The sequence below is a fragment of the Toxorhynchites rutilus genome, chromosome 1 (assembly GCF_029784135.1).
Source record: "Toxorhynchites rutilus septentrionalis strain SRP chromosome 1, ASM2978413v1, whole genome shotgun sequence".
NCBI classification, from domain to species: Eukaryota; Metazoa; Arthropoda; class Insecta; order Diptera; family Culicidae; genus Toxorhynchites; species Toxorhynchites rutilus.
In genome coordinates, this window is record NC_073744.1 from 115647678 (window position 1) to 115660077 (window position 12400).

Below are 12400 nucleotides of genomic sequence, written 5' to 3' on the forward strand. Positions count from 1 at the left end.
AATTCTAACTGTTTGTGTCACAATGGAATATATTCAAGGTGGTCTTATAGAAGTTGGACAGAATGTATAGAATTACTATGGAACTCGCTGTCGCGAATAATCCGCATCGCGGATCATCCGCTCGCGGATAATAGGAGTTCTACTGTACGAGCTCAATGCTACCATGAGCGCCCTTTGTATACAAATTAAAATTTCAATAAAATTAAACAATACAGGCAAACCTTTTTTTGTGCGATTTATGATAAGGAGCGTATTTGACAAAGTTACCGTCCATTTGATTTTTTTTCGGTGTTTTATATGGTCGGGGTTTTGCCAAACCGAACCAAGCGCCGAAAACATTATTTTGAGATATTTCAATTTGAAGTTTGGGCTCCCACTAATTGACCGTGGCTGATCAAATCTATTATTTTATCGTTCATGTGTTACAAACAGGATGTCTTCAAAACACTGAGATTATGAGAATCTGTAAGATAACACTTAAAAATAGAAAGAAATGAATTTCAGTTTTGGTACACATGCATACAGTTCACTTTGGCAGAATGAAAGTCAAAGAATATGGTTTTTCAGTTCAGTGAGGTTGGATGCATTTCTAGTCTGAATCGGTACTTCAATAATAATATTAAAAAGGTTGAGAAAAATATATGATTCTTCGTGGCTGGTCAGGTCATAATCAATATTAATAATGTTCATGAAGAATAATTTACCACTTGTAAACCGGTACATATTTCATCTGATGTTGAATGTCGTTGTACTTCGCACGTTAAATGTTGTGTTCATTTGGGTGTAAACTTTGTGGTTCTAAAATGTTATGACTGAAAAAAATTAAAAAAAATGTTCAGCCAAAAGTCACCAAGTTAGAAAATGTCATCAAGAGTATTATGGCCTCCTAAAATTCGGACGTCATAAGCAAGCCTTTCGCAATAACATAACTCCTTTTCATGCTTTTTTTCGTCTCTTTCAGAATACTTAAGAAAATTTTAAAAAAGCAAAATTATAGTTGCTAGACGCGCAAAACTTCGTTCTCTTCGCAGCTAGAGCAAACCAAGTTAACACGTTAACTATTAACATAATATCATCTCAATGATATTTTGAGGTTTAATTGACTAAATTCTATAAAAAACAGTCCCGCATTTCAACAAAATGTCCCGCGTAAAATTACGTCCCGCGGAACGTCCCGCATTTGGCAAAAGAAACGAAAATGTCCCGCGATATCAATACAATTTGTATTATTTGTATATTACAATTTGATCATGTTTTTTTTCTCATTTATTTATTTGTTAGGCTCATTAGCATTTTAGCTGTAATAGAGCCGGGTTTTAATCGTGTACATGTACATATGTTTATGTTTCTATAAATTGTAAATTACACAGTAATTAGTAGTAGCCATTTAGGTGTTAAGATTTCTGTTCCATTACATTATGGTAAATTACACAGTAGTAGCCATTTAGGCGTAAGGGTATTCTTTCTGTTCATCCATTGTTCAGCAAACCGGACAGCGGAGAGAGTTGATATTGATCATTGTTGAGTTATTTATAGAACAGCAGCCCGATGTGTCTTGCAGAGCAGAGCAGTTGTATGGATGAATCGATCTTATTTCGACCGTGGATCGATTTCCATCGCTGATGATGGTTGCGTGGACGTAGTTATTCTATAACAACACAAAGATGGTCAATTGAGGGCCCTGAGTTTGAACTCACGATCGATCGTTTGGTAAGCGAACGCGCAACCAAGTGGCTACGAAGACCCCCAATTTGATCATGTTGATTTCATTAAATGGATGAACCATAAAAAAAAACTTTTATTTGACAGACTGTTCAAGAGATTTTCCAATGCATCCAAAGATTAATACGTTGAGCTGGTTTCATCGCACCGACAGTGGACTTTTTGTTTAGAGAGTGTCAAATGGAAACGACAGCAACAAAATTAGAAAATGATTTTTATAAAAGTCCCCTATTGATCCGAAGGGACCAACGTGAGTCAAATGAAAAGTTCATCTTTGTTCCCCTAGCTCGGTCAGGGCTTAACGTGTTAAATAAGTCGGAAGAACTAATGTATACGGGACAGGAAGAGACAGAGTTGTTTGATAAAGTATCGTAAATGAAGCGCTTGGCGGCTTTCCGGAAGTTGGCCGGAATCTAAACCATGGCTGATGAAAAGATGTATGTCGGCGTGTTCTTTTACCTTTTCGTGGCTTAAAAAAAGTGGCTCAAAAGTTTTCTATCGGTCGCAACTGAGGGATGTTTGGAAGGTTGGCGGGAAACTTTTCTTATGCGGTCCCTATCTACCGCACAAAAAAGTTTTTTTTTTATTGTGTAGCAACACGATTTTTTAAGCTTATCAGTATCAGTATTTCAGTATTTGACTCTATTTTCTCCAACATGCTAAAGCAACGGCTCTTGAGAATGATTAAGTAGATTAAGTTGAAATCTTGGACCCCGGAAGTCTGTTGATCGATATAATAAACAATAGAAACCTGTTACCGATACTCCAGCCGTCAGACATTCGATTCTTCCACATCAATATCGACATCGTTGGACCTTTTCCTCCAAACAAAGGATGCTGATACTGCCTCATTATCATCGACAGGTTCACATGCTGGCCAGAGGCGTTCTGTATTCCGGATATGACTTTACAACAATCACAGTGGCAGTAATCTCCAGCTTGATCTCACGTTTTAGCGTTCTAACCTACCCCACGACGGACTAAGAACGGCAATTTCAATGGTCGTTGTTTTCAGAGTTAACTCGCATGCAAACGCACAACCAGGGTTGCCAACTATAATTTTAAAAAATCAGGATGAGTGAAAATAAAAATCAGGATAGGTCATATTGGGTTGTCCGAATAGTTCGTGACGATTTTTGGGAAAACAAAAACATCATTTTCTAGACAGATAAATACACAATTTTGTTCCACAATCATTTGTCATCTTTCACGTAACCTAAAAAATATATCCTCCCAGAATATGTTTGCTTTTACTTCGAAAATCGTTCACGGTATTTTCTATGTTGTTCATAGAGTCGAAGTTTTCGCACTTAAGAGAATTCTGAAGGGATCTCAACCAGAACCTGAACCTAAAATAATCTGAAGTCCAATGATGTCCAAATGTGAACTGTACTTGTGGGAATGTATCGACTGGTTACCAGGGGTACCATATCTACAGAATAATCTGTATTTATACAGATTTTTCAGACTGGATGAGAGTCATTTTGGCATTCATATGCAGCGAGTAATACTGCTTTCTCATGTTCAATCTAAGATGAAAAGATGCAAAAGTCTGCGTCATCGGCTAGCTTTACAATAAATAAATAACACTGTTTATCTTTTTTCTAATCAAGCACCGTGAATGCGAATTTTTACGTGGATACCATATATATCGTCAAATTCATAATAACTATACCAACCAATGATACTAAAGCTAAGATTATGCTTCAAAATTGAACTTATAAATTAAACCCTTTACGGCCGTATTACATTCCGACATGGTGTCGTAGTGGTCGCAATTATTTTTAACTTGAAAAAGCAGTGATGTATAGCTTTATGAGATCATGAGATTTCTATTAATTCTTTCTTCAAGCACGGATGACAACTTTTGTTTATACTGAGTACCGTTATCTATTATTCATAGTAGCACCGTTCTGGTTCATGAAAAAGTTCACAACACATTAAAATTCGTTTAGAAAAAGTATGAACTGGTACATTGTCGCATAAATTATAATATTAGTATACTTCTTTGCTGTGGTGGCGGAGAGCAGATTTTCTAAGAAAAAACCCAGATAAAAAAAAATTTTCAGACCAAAAACACAGATTTTATTATGGCAACCCATACAATTTTTATAGTACTCATTCGGTTTTTCCTCAAAATAGGCCTCAGTTTCGGTAATCACTTCATCACAAGTCTTAAATTCTTTGCCAGCGAGCATTCTTTTCAGGTCTGCGAACAGAAAATAGTCGCTGTGGGCAGATCTGAAGAATACGGTGGATGCGGATGGAATTCGAAGCCCAATTCATACAATTTTCCCATCGTTTTCATTGATTTGTGACACGGTGCATTTTTTCACAATAACAAAAGTTGCTTCACTCTCAATGCTGTAACTCACGAACCAATCGACCGATTGCTGTCAAATTTTGGCACGTAGCTATTGAAAGATGGTGCTGTGTGATAGTCAAGTAGATTTTTGCAAGAGGCGCCATCTAGACGTTAACCTTATGAACTTTTCAGCCGAACTGTTATGTATTCAATTGACAAATTTACGCAAAGCTGAATCAGCTCATGCGACACCTACATTAGAGCTCAGAACCTCAAAAGTGATGTTTATTCATTTTACGCACTGAAAAGCAAGATTATGTCGTGATTTTTCATTTTATTTCTATTTAGATTCATTTCAACCATTAAATGTCGTTAGTATATGGTAAGAATGTTAGGACTTTGTATATTTACGATGGTTTCAACACGCGATTGGACCAAAGTTATTGATAATCTTTGAAAATTTTAAGTTTCATAATGCATACAGGTTATGAATACTGTGGATAATGGCGATGAAATCGATATCATATTAAGTTAGATGATATCATTGGTAATGTAAGGGCTGATACGAGAAGGGTTTGCAGTATTTATAGCGCAACACATGCTACTCATCGTTTAACTTGTTGATAAAAAATATAGTTATAACACTTATTCTGCGCAATTTCGCGTGCAGTATTGAGTCGTGCTATTGTCTGTTGTCTTGATTTAATTATTTTTCTTGTGTTAAACTTCATTTCATTCTGATTTTATTGTTATCAATCGATCTGTAACCATAGTATTTTGTTCAGTGTTGTACCATATCAACTCGTCAGATCTAACATTCGTATAAATAAGTGTAAATAGTGCAAATCGTTCACTCCATTGTTCACCGTTCGTTGTTGATTATTTACACTTCTGCTTCTACGTCCGAGCATAGTTTTGTACACTGCTGCGCCATCTGCCAACGATTAGCTGAATTCTCAGTTGTGTGCAACTGGTCAACTTGTATACAACATATAATACATTTGCATAGTTAGAGGCCAGCACCGGCGCCAACATCGGAATTATACTAAAAAAAGATTAACGAAATTATCATGACTAAACATTGTGCGAAGTGTTAAGAAGCAATAACAGGCATCGACGTCGTAGTCTGTCGTGGATATTGTGGCGGATTATTCCACATCAATAATTGTTCCGGAGTCACTCGAGCGATGCAATCCTACTTCACATCCCACAAAAAGAATCTATTCTGGATGTGCGACGGATGCGCCGAGTTATTTGAAAACTCGCATTTCCGCGTGATTTCGGGTCTAGCCGATGATAAATCACCACTCCGCTCACTGACGACTGCCATTACGGAACTAAGGGCCGAAATTAAAGAACTGCATTCTAAGCCTGAAGCTCAACCATCAGCAGCTACAAGTATGCAGTGGCCCGTAATCGAGCCTCGAAGAGCTACTAAACGACTTCGCGAGTTTGACACTACTGCACACGCTCCTGACTGCCGTGTAGGTAGCAAAAAACTACAGGAAAATGCGGTAACAGTTCCCACGTGCTCCAACGATATTGAACAAAAGTTCTGGCTGTACCTTTCGAGAATTCGGCCAGACGTCACTACCGAATCTGTTGCCGCCTTGGTCAAAGCCAATCTCGAAATCGACGTGGATCCTCCTGTGATGAAGCTCGTCCCTAAAGGGAAAGAAACCGGCACGCTGTCCTTCGTGTCTTTTAAAATCGGTCTTGACCAGTCGTTGAAGGACAAGGCCCTCGATCCTGCAACATGGCATGAGGGGCTAGTGTTCCGCGAATTTGACGACTACGGTCTCCGAAAATTTCGTGTACCTGAAAATCAACAACATCGATGTTGATACTGGAAGCCAAGCCTACATCTCCAGTCACACCTTTAAACCAGACGCTGTCATCCCGGGACGCAACGATTCAAGCAATTTGGAAGTCCCTTATTCCCCCATCACAGTCGAGTCCATATCGCTAGTACCCTGCAGTCGTTCCGGTCCTGTGTTTGGGTGTGGACAGGGGGACTTCCAAACTGTATCCACAGGCAAGTACACGTCCGATGCTCGTATCCCGCTGATTTTAGTACCTGATAGTTCAAACGATTTCAGCCAATCGTCAGCACCATCCGATCCTCCCTCTTCATCCTCAACCTTTGGAGTCGAAATGAGAACGCGCTCCTCTGAACGTCCTATTTCCGTGTATTATCAGAATGTCAGAGGTATACGCACCAAAATAGCGCAATTACGTTTGCAGCTAACTAGTTGCGATTACGATGTCCTGGTCTTCACTGAAACTTGGCTGCGGGAGGACATTGATAGTGCTGAGATCTCGACCGACTACATATTCTATCGCTGTGATCGGAGCCGGTTATCAAGCCAGCATTCTCGGGGAGGTTGAGCGCTAATCGCAGTTAAAGCTCAACTCAACAGCGAGTTTATTCCGCTAATGAATTGCGACCACCTCGAGCAAGTCGCAGTCTGCTTACGACTTCATCGTAGGTGCCTCTACCTTGTGGTTATCTATCTGCCACCCAATTCAAGCACTGATCTCTATTACGCGCATGCTAACGCAGTACAGGACGTTGCGAACCGAGCTGCCGCAGTTGATATTGTTGTATCGCTAGGTGACTTTAATCTACCAAATTTGCGTTGGCAATTTGATGATGATGTGAACGGTTTTATACCCACAAACGTTAACCTTGAACATGAACAGGCACTCATCGAAACAATGTTTGCTATTGGACTGCAACAAGTCAACCAATACCTGAACGCGAACGGCAGGCTTCTTGATCTAGCATTTGTGAGCCTTCCAGAGCAGTTGGACGTAATCGAACCCGGCTCGCCTCTGTTGTCAGTGGACAATCACCATGCACCCTTTGTTATACTACTCGACGAGGACAGCGACGATCTAATTATGCACACCGAGTTAGACGATAATCCTTCCTATGACTTCAACTTATGCAATTTCGCGCAGTTAAAAACGGTTCTGAGCGCTATCAATTGGGACTTCTTACAGCAAACCGGACCAATAGAACAACTGTTATCAGCATTCTATGACAAGCTCTATGCAGTGCTTAATGACAATGTGCCTCGCAGAAGACGTTCATTCAGATCAATGTCTAGCAAGCCGTGGTGGACCCCCGAACTCCGGAACCTGCGCAACATTCTTAGAAAAGCTCTTCACCGCTTCTTCAATTCGAAGTCTGTAAGCGATCGGAACTATCTTCGAAATGTCGAACTGCAATACAAGACAGTGCTGTTCGACAGTTACAGCAACTACATTGCCAGGATTCAGACTAGCGTAAAACAAAACCCATCGTGCTTCTGGGATTTTGTGGAAAAAAGGCAAGCATCCACTCGAATCCCTCGTAGCGTCAACTTCAATGGTATCCAAGCCAACACAATCGCAGAAGCCGCGAACCTCTTCGCTATGTTCTTCGGGAGCGTGTTTAGCAAAGAGTCACCGGTACCAAGACGCGGTTGTTTTGCTCACATTCCTGCATACAACATCGACCTGCCAGTGATCCAGTTCACCGAAAATGAAATTGTGGAAACTATCGATGCCCTGGACATCAGAAAGGGATGCGGGACGGATGGTATACCTCCCCTACTGCTGAAGAACTGCTCGAGGGAATTAGCGGCACCAATTACCCTCTTGTTTAACCAGTCACTTCGTGAAATGACCTTTCCGGAAGCCTGGAAAGCTGCCTACATCGTTCCCATTCACAAGTCTGGCAACTACAAAAAAGTGGAGAAGTATCGTGGCGTTACTATACTGTGTTGTATTAGTAAAGTATTTGAAAGTTTTGTACAACGTGATGTCCCCCATTATTTTTGAAGGACAACACGGGTTCATGAAGCATCGCTTTTAGAAATAGGATAAAATGTCTATCATAGGTATAAGCAAATTACAGTCTGTACGACTAGTCGAAGACGGTGTTAATAAATAAATAAAAAAAGCCATTCTTCAAAATATGCATACCACATTTTAAAATGACGATTCTCTAACCTTTTTAGCGTAGAAAGAATACGTGAAACCGGGAAATTTGAAGATAAATTCAGATTTTTCTAATAAAATTGAACGAATTTCATACCAAAAAAAAACTAAACATCATCATTTTACTCGCTGAGCCATTTGGTTGTAAATCCAACGTAAATTCGTCAAATGAATAGTTGCATTTGGTTGGTGTAGTACAAAAATGTTACACATATTGCAACAAATTATGTTTTTTCTATTATTCTTTATCATGAAATTAGTTTGAGAGCATGTACCGAGAGTACATTATGTAGAAGTATATTTTCAAATATCAAATATAATAACCTTTTAGGTCGATACTGTCAGCTGTCGGTTCGAGTTTGACAATTATATGATCCGAAATCGACCCCTCTGTTGTCTAGTCTCGTCTCAGATTGTATATTTATAATTTCATTTTCATTTTCGTTTAATTTTATTTTATTTTCCACTTCGACATTTTCAAAGTTGGGTTTAGAAACAAATATTTTAGATCATATCATGAAAGATAAGGTTGAAAAAAAACTTTGTAAGTGTTAGTGTTAGTACATGTTACAATGAACGAAAACGTAACTTTTACATTCCAATTTTTCGATTACTGAATCTGATTATCGTGTCCAAAAAATAATCAATTCAATGTTCAATGAATAATAAATTTTTTATCTCTAAAACAAGCCATTCAAAAACACGTCACCACACTGTGACGGAACATTTAACGGCGCTGAGCTGTCCAAGCTTTAGAATATAGCAGACCAGATGTGTACACTCTTCCACTGATTATGATGTTTGCTTGGAGTCTTCGTCATATCATTTAGTTTTTCCACCACCGGGAAGAGGGTACATGAGCGATGTGCCAGCTTTATATACGCATATGCCGCAATGTTTACATAGGATGACCACGTTTCCTTTTGGTATATAATGGAATTGTGAGAACACAATTCAACTAACATCTGCGGAAGCAACACTTTCCGTTAAATCATTTGTATTATCTAAAACAGCACGCTTTCCTAAGATCTTTTGAATGTTTCTTATCAATAGCCATAACATCATTCATCAAAACGCGAATGCCTTGTTCTATATACTACAATGGACATTACAAATTGTGAGTTGCAATCGGCCCTTTCGAACAACCATTCGGAAAGCGTATCGTCACTATACACTGATTGTCCTATCCCATAATTGAAAATGTGTACGGCAGGTCACTTTCTATATACTACTCCCCCATGTGAATTTGCAAATAGTTCGGAGAAAAAATAAATTGTGTAATGGGGAAAACTAAAATCAACTTCTATGGGTTGATAGGCACTTCTCAACTCTGATGAACACACCCCTGCTTCCGACCAACGGAATAAAGCACACTCAACAGCTTCCGACCACTTATGAGTTCATGGAATTGCGTGCAAGATTATGATTGTTTTATCTAACAATGTAACATTAATCGACGCAAAGTCCCTTTTTCAAAACATATTTCCAACCAGAATAACAAAGATCCATTAGCCTTGACAACAATTAAACTACACCCTATATTTAGTGTAGCTTACTTTGCTGCCTTACTTATATTGGTTTGAACTAATTGAATTTAATTGAAATAAACTAGTGAAATAATAAGTGCTTAATTGTTTACACATTCCTCTCACACCATCACTGGGAGCTGTAGAGTGAAGGAACAAACATAACGTAGAATTGAAACTCTCCAATCATCTTTCTAAAAACAATCGCCCAACGAAGTCTGATGATTAATTTAGCTAATTAATGCTTCTTTCGCCCTATTTTACAGTTCACCGAATTACTATTTTCGTTTCCTTTGAATAATTAGACGAATGACAGGCACCCAGTGAGAGAAAGCATTTGAAGGTTTTCATACCAAATCAGTTATTCATTAGGATCCTTTCCAACGATTCAGTTCATATCAAAATTCGACGAAAGGGTTGTGTTTTGGATGACAAAAATAAATAACCAATGAACTACGATTTTCCAAATTACCGCGTATTGAACACATAACGGGTAATGACGAGGATTTCGAAAAATATGAGTTGTACAATTTAATTTCAGCGTTCCTAAACGTACTATGAAGTTGTCCGGAAATTCCGGACTACCGCTGATGATATACGTCCTTCCAACCGGTGGCAAACTATCACAACTGAAGTATTCTATAGTCGTTCTCATTTTCCGGCTGGAATATTCAAGGCATGTTCCATGTACAGTAGAGTGCCAATGGATGTATGGGAAAAAAGTGACTTTTCAAATTTTCAAACGGCACATGATTAGAAATGTTGATTCCCACGAAAAAACTATCCTATGCAAAATATCAGCTCAATCGGACTTCATTCACTAGTGTCGCACAGCCGTCAAAGTTTGAGTTTTTTGAAAACCGAAAAATAACCAAGCAAGCTAAGACATTTGTCATTATTTTTATTTTATTTTTTTGAAAACCCCGATTTCTTGCTTCCCCCTCGGGTGATTTCTCTATTTTCAGAAAACTTAAATTTTGACATTTCCGAATGACAGTTTGGACAGTTCGAATGAGCTAATATTTAGCATAGGGTATATTATCGTGCAAAAATCGTATGAAATGAAATCGATATGACGATTTTCATTAGCACCCTAAGCCATGCATTTTGCGTCGTATTCCGAAAAAACCAGTAGAAGAGTGTCGATTTTTGACAATTTTTTTTCGAGATGAAAGTAGACCTCAACGTTTTATGCAATTTGAAGACATTTGGCATCATTTTACTTTTTGATTATTTTATACACATGTTTATTTATAACTCATTTTCCTTTCACACGCAATATTTTTGGTCAAACGGGAAGGATTTTGCCCGATAAAATCTTTCACCGCTTTGACCATCGCAGCAGTCCGCACACTACGTTTTCTTCTCGGTTGCATCTTGAGAAAAAAAAAATCAGGGGGTCATGTCTAGAACCGAACCGTATTTCTAACGTTAGTCTTCGAAATTATTCTATTCAATTCGCTTGTTTATTACTTCCTATCGGAATTCCTATCGTATTTTGAAAAGCATCGATTTTTATGGATTAACTTAAAAATTGTGGTGTGGAAAGAGCATTGGTTCTATAGAATCATCTGAAGATGGTCGAGTCAGAATTCATTCATTCCCTCCCGAGGATAATACAACGAGCATGAGAATGATGAGAAAGTATCGCATGGGTTATTTTATAACTGTTATCGCGGCGGTCTTTTTCCAGTTGAATTTTTTTTTTATTTATTTATAATGACAGTACATCTCATTGAAAAACTACATCTTCTTCACAATTTTTCGCCAATAAACTCAGTTCTCCAACTCCCGACCCCACCGATTCTTGCCAAGTCCTGTTCCACCTGGTCCAACCACCTCGCTCGCCGGGCTCCTGTCCTTCTTGTTCCTACCGGATTCGATGCGAACACCATCTTTGCAGAGATGCTGTTCTGTAATCTTGCAACATGCCCTGCCCATCGCACTCATCCAACTTTGGCGACTTTCTGGATGCTGGGTTCACCGAGTTACGCCAATTCTTGGTTATTCTCCTTCTCCATACTCCGTTTTCCTGTACACCACCGTATAAATTGTTCTGAGAACTCGGCGTTTGAAAACACCAAGTGCTTGTAAGTCCTCTTCAAGCATCGTCCATGCTTCGTGCCCATAGAGAACAACCAGTTGAATCGGGGATTTGTACATAGTACACTTCGTATGGAGTCGTTGAACCTCAAGGATTTGCGGATGCGACGACTTCCAATGACTATGTGTCTTCAAATTTCACGGCTGTTGTTGTTGTTAGTTGTAATCAATGAACCGAGTAGACAAATTCCTCTACCACCTCGAGCTCGTTGCCATCGACCACAACACTACTACGGAGAAGAATTCTGTTGGAATCAGTCCCTCCTGATAGCATGTATTTAGTCTTAGACACATTGATCCCAAGCCCAATCAGCCCTGCTTCGTGTGTTCTTCCGATTACGTCTCCGTCGTCGGCGAAGCAGATAAACTGACAAGATTTGTTGAAAATCGTGCCCGCTCTTCGTATAACACCTTCCAGCGCCACGTTGAAGAGCAGACAGGAGAGTCCATCGTCTTGTCGAAGTAACCTGTGAATCTCAAACGATTCCGACAGTTCACCTGAGATCCACACACCACACCGCACACGATAGCTCCCACATACTTGTCACCTTTTTTATAAAGGGTGTGTCACATCAAATTGCATCACGGAAAAAACGCTGTAGAAATTTAGTTTTTAGGAATTATATCCCCAGCAAACATTAAGTCGTATGAATAGCTATAATTGGAGGCGATATACATACAACCAAGACACATTTGTATGATATATGATGCAGATAACTAGCATATACACACAAAAGTGGAGGCGATATACGTATAT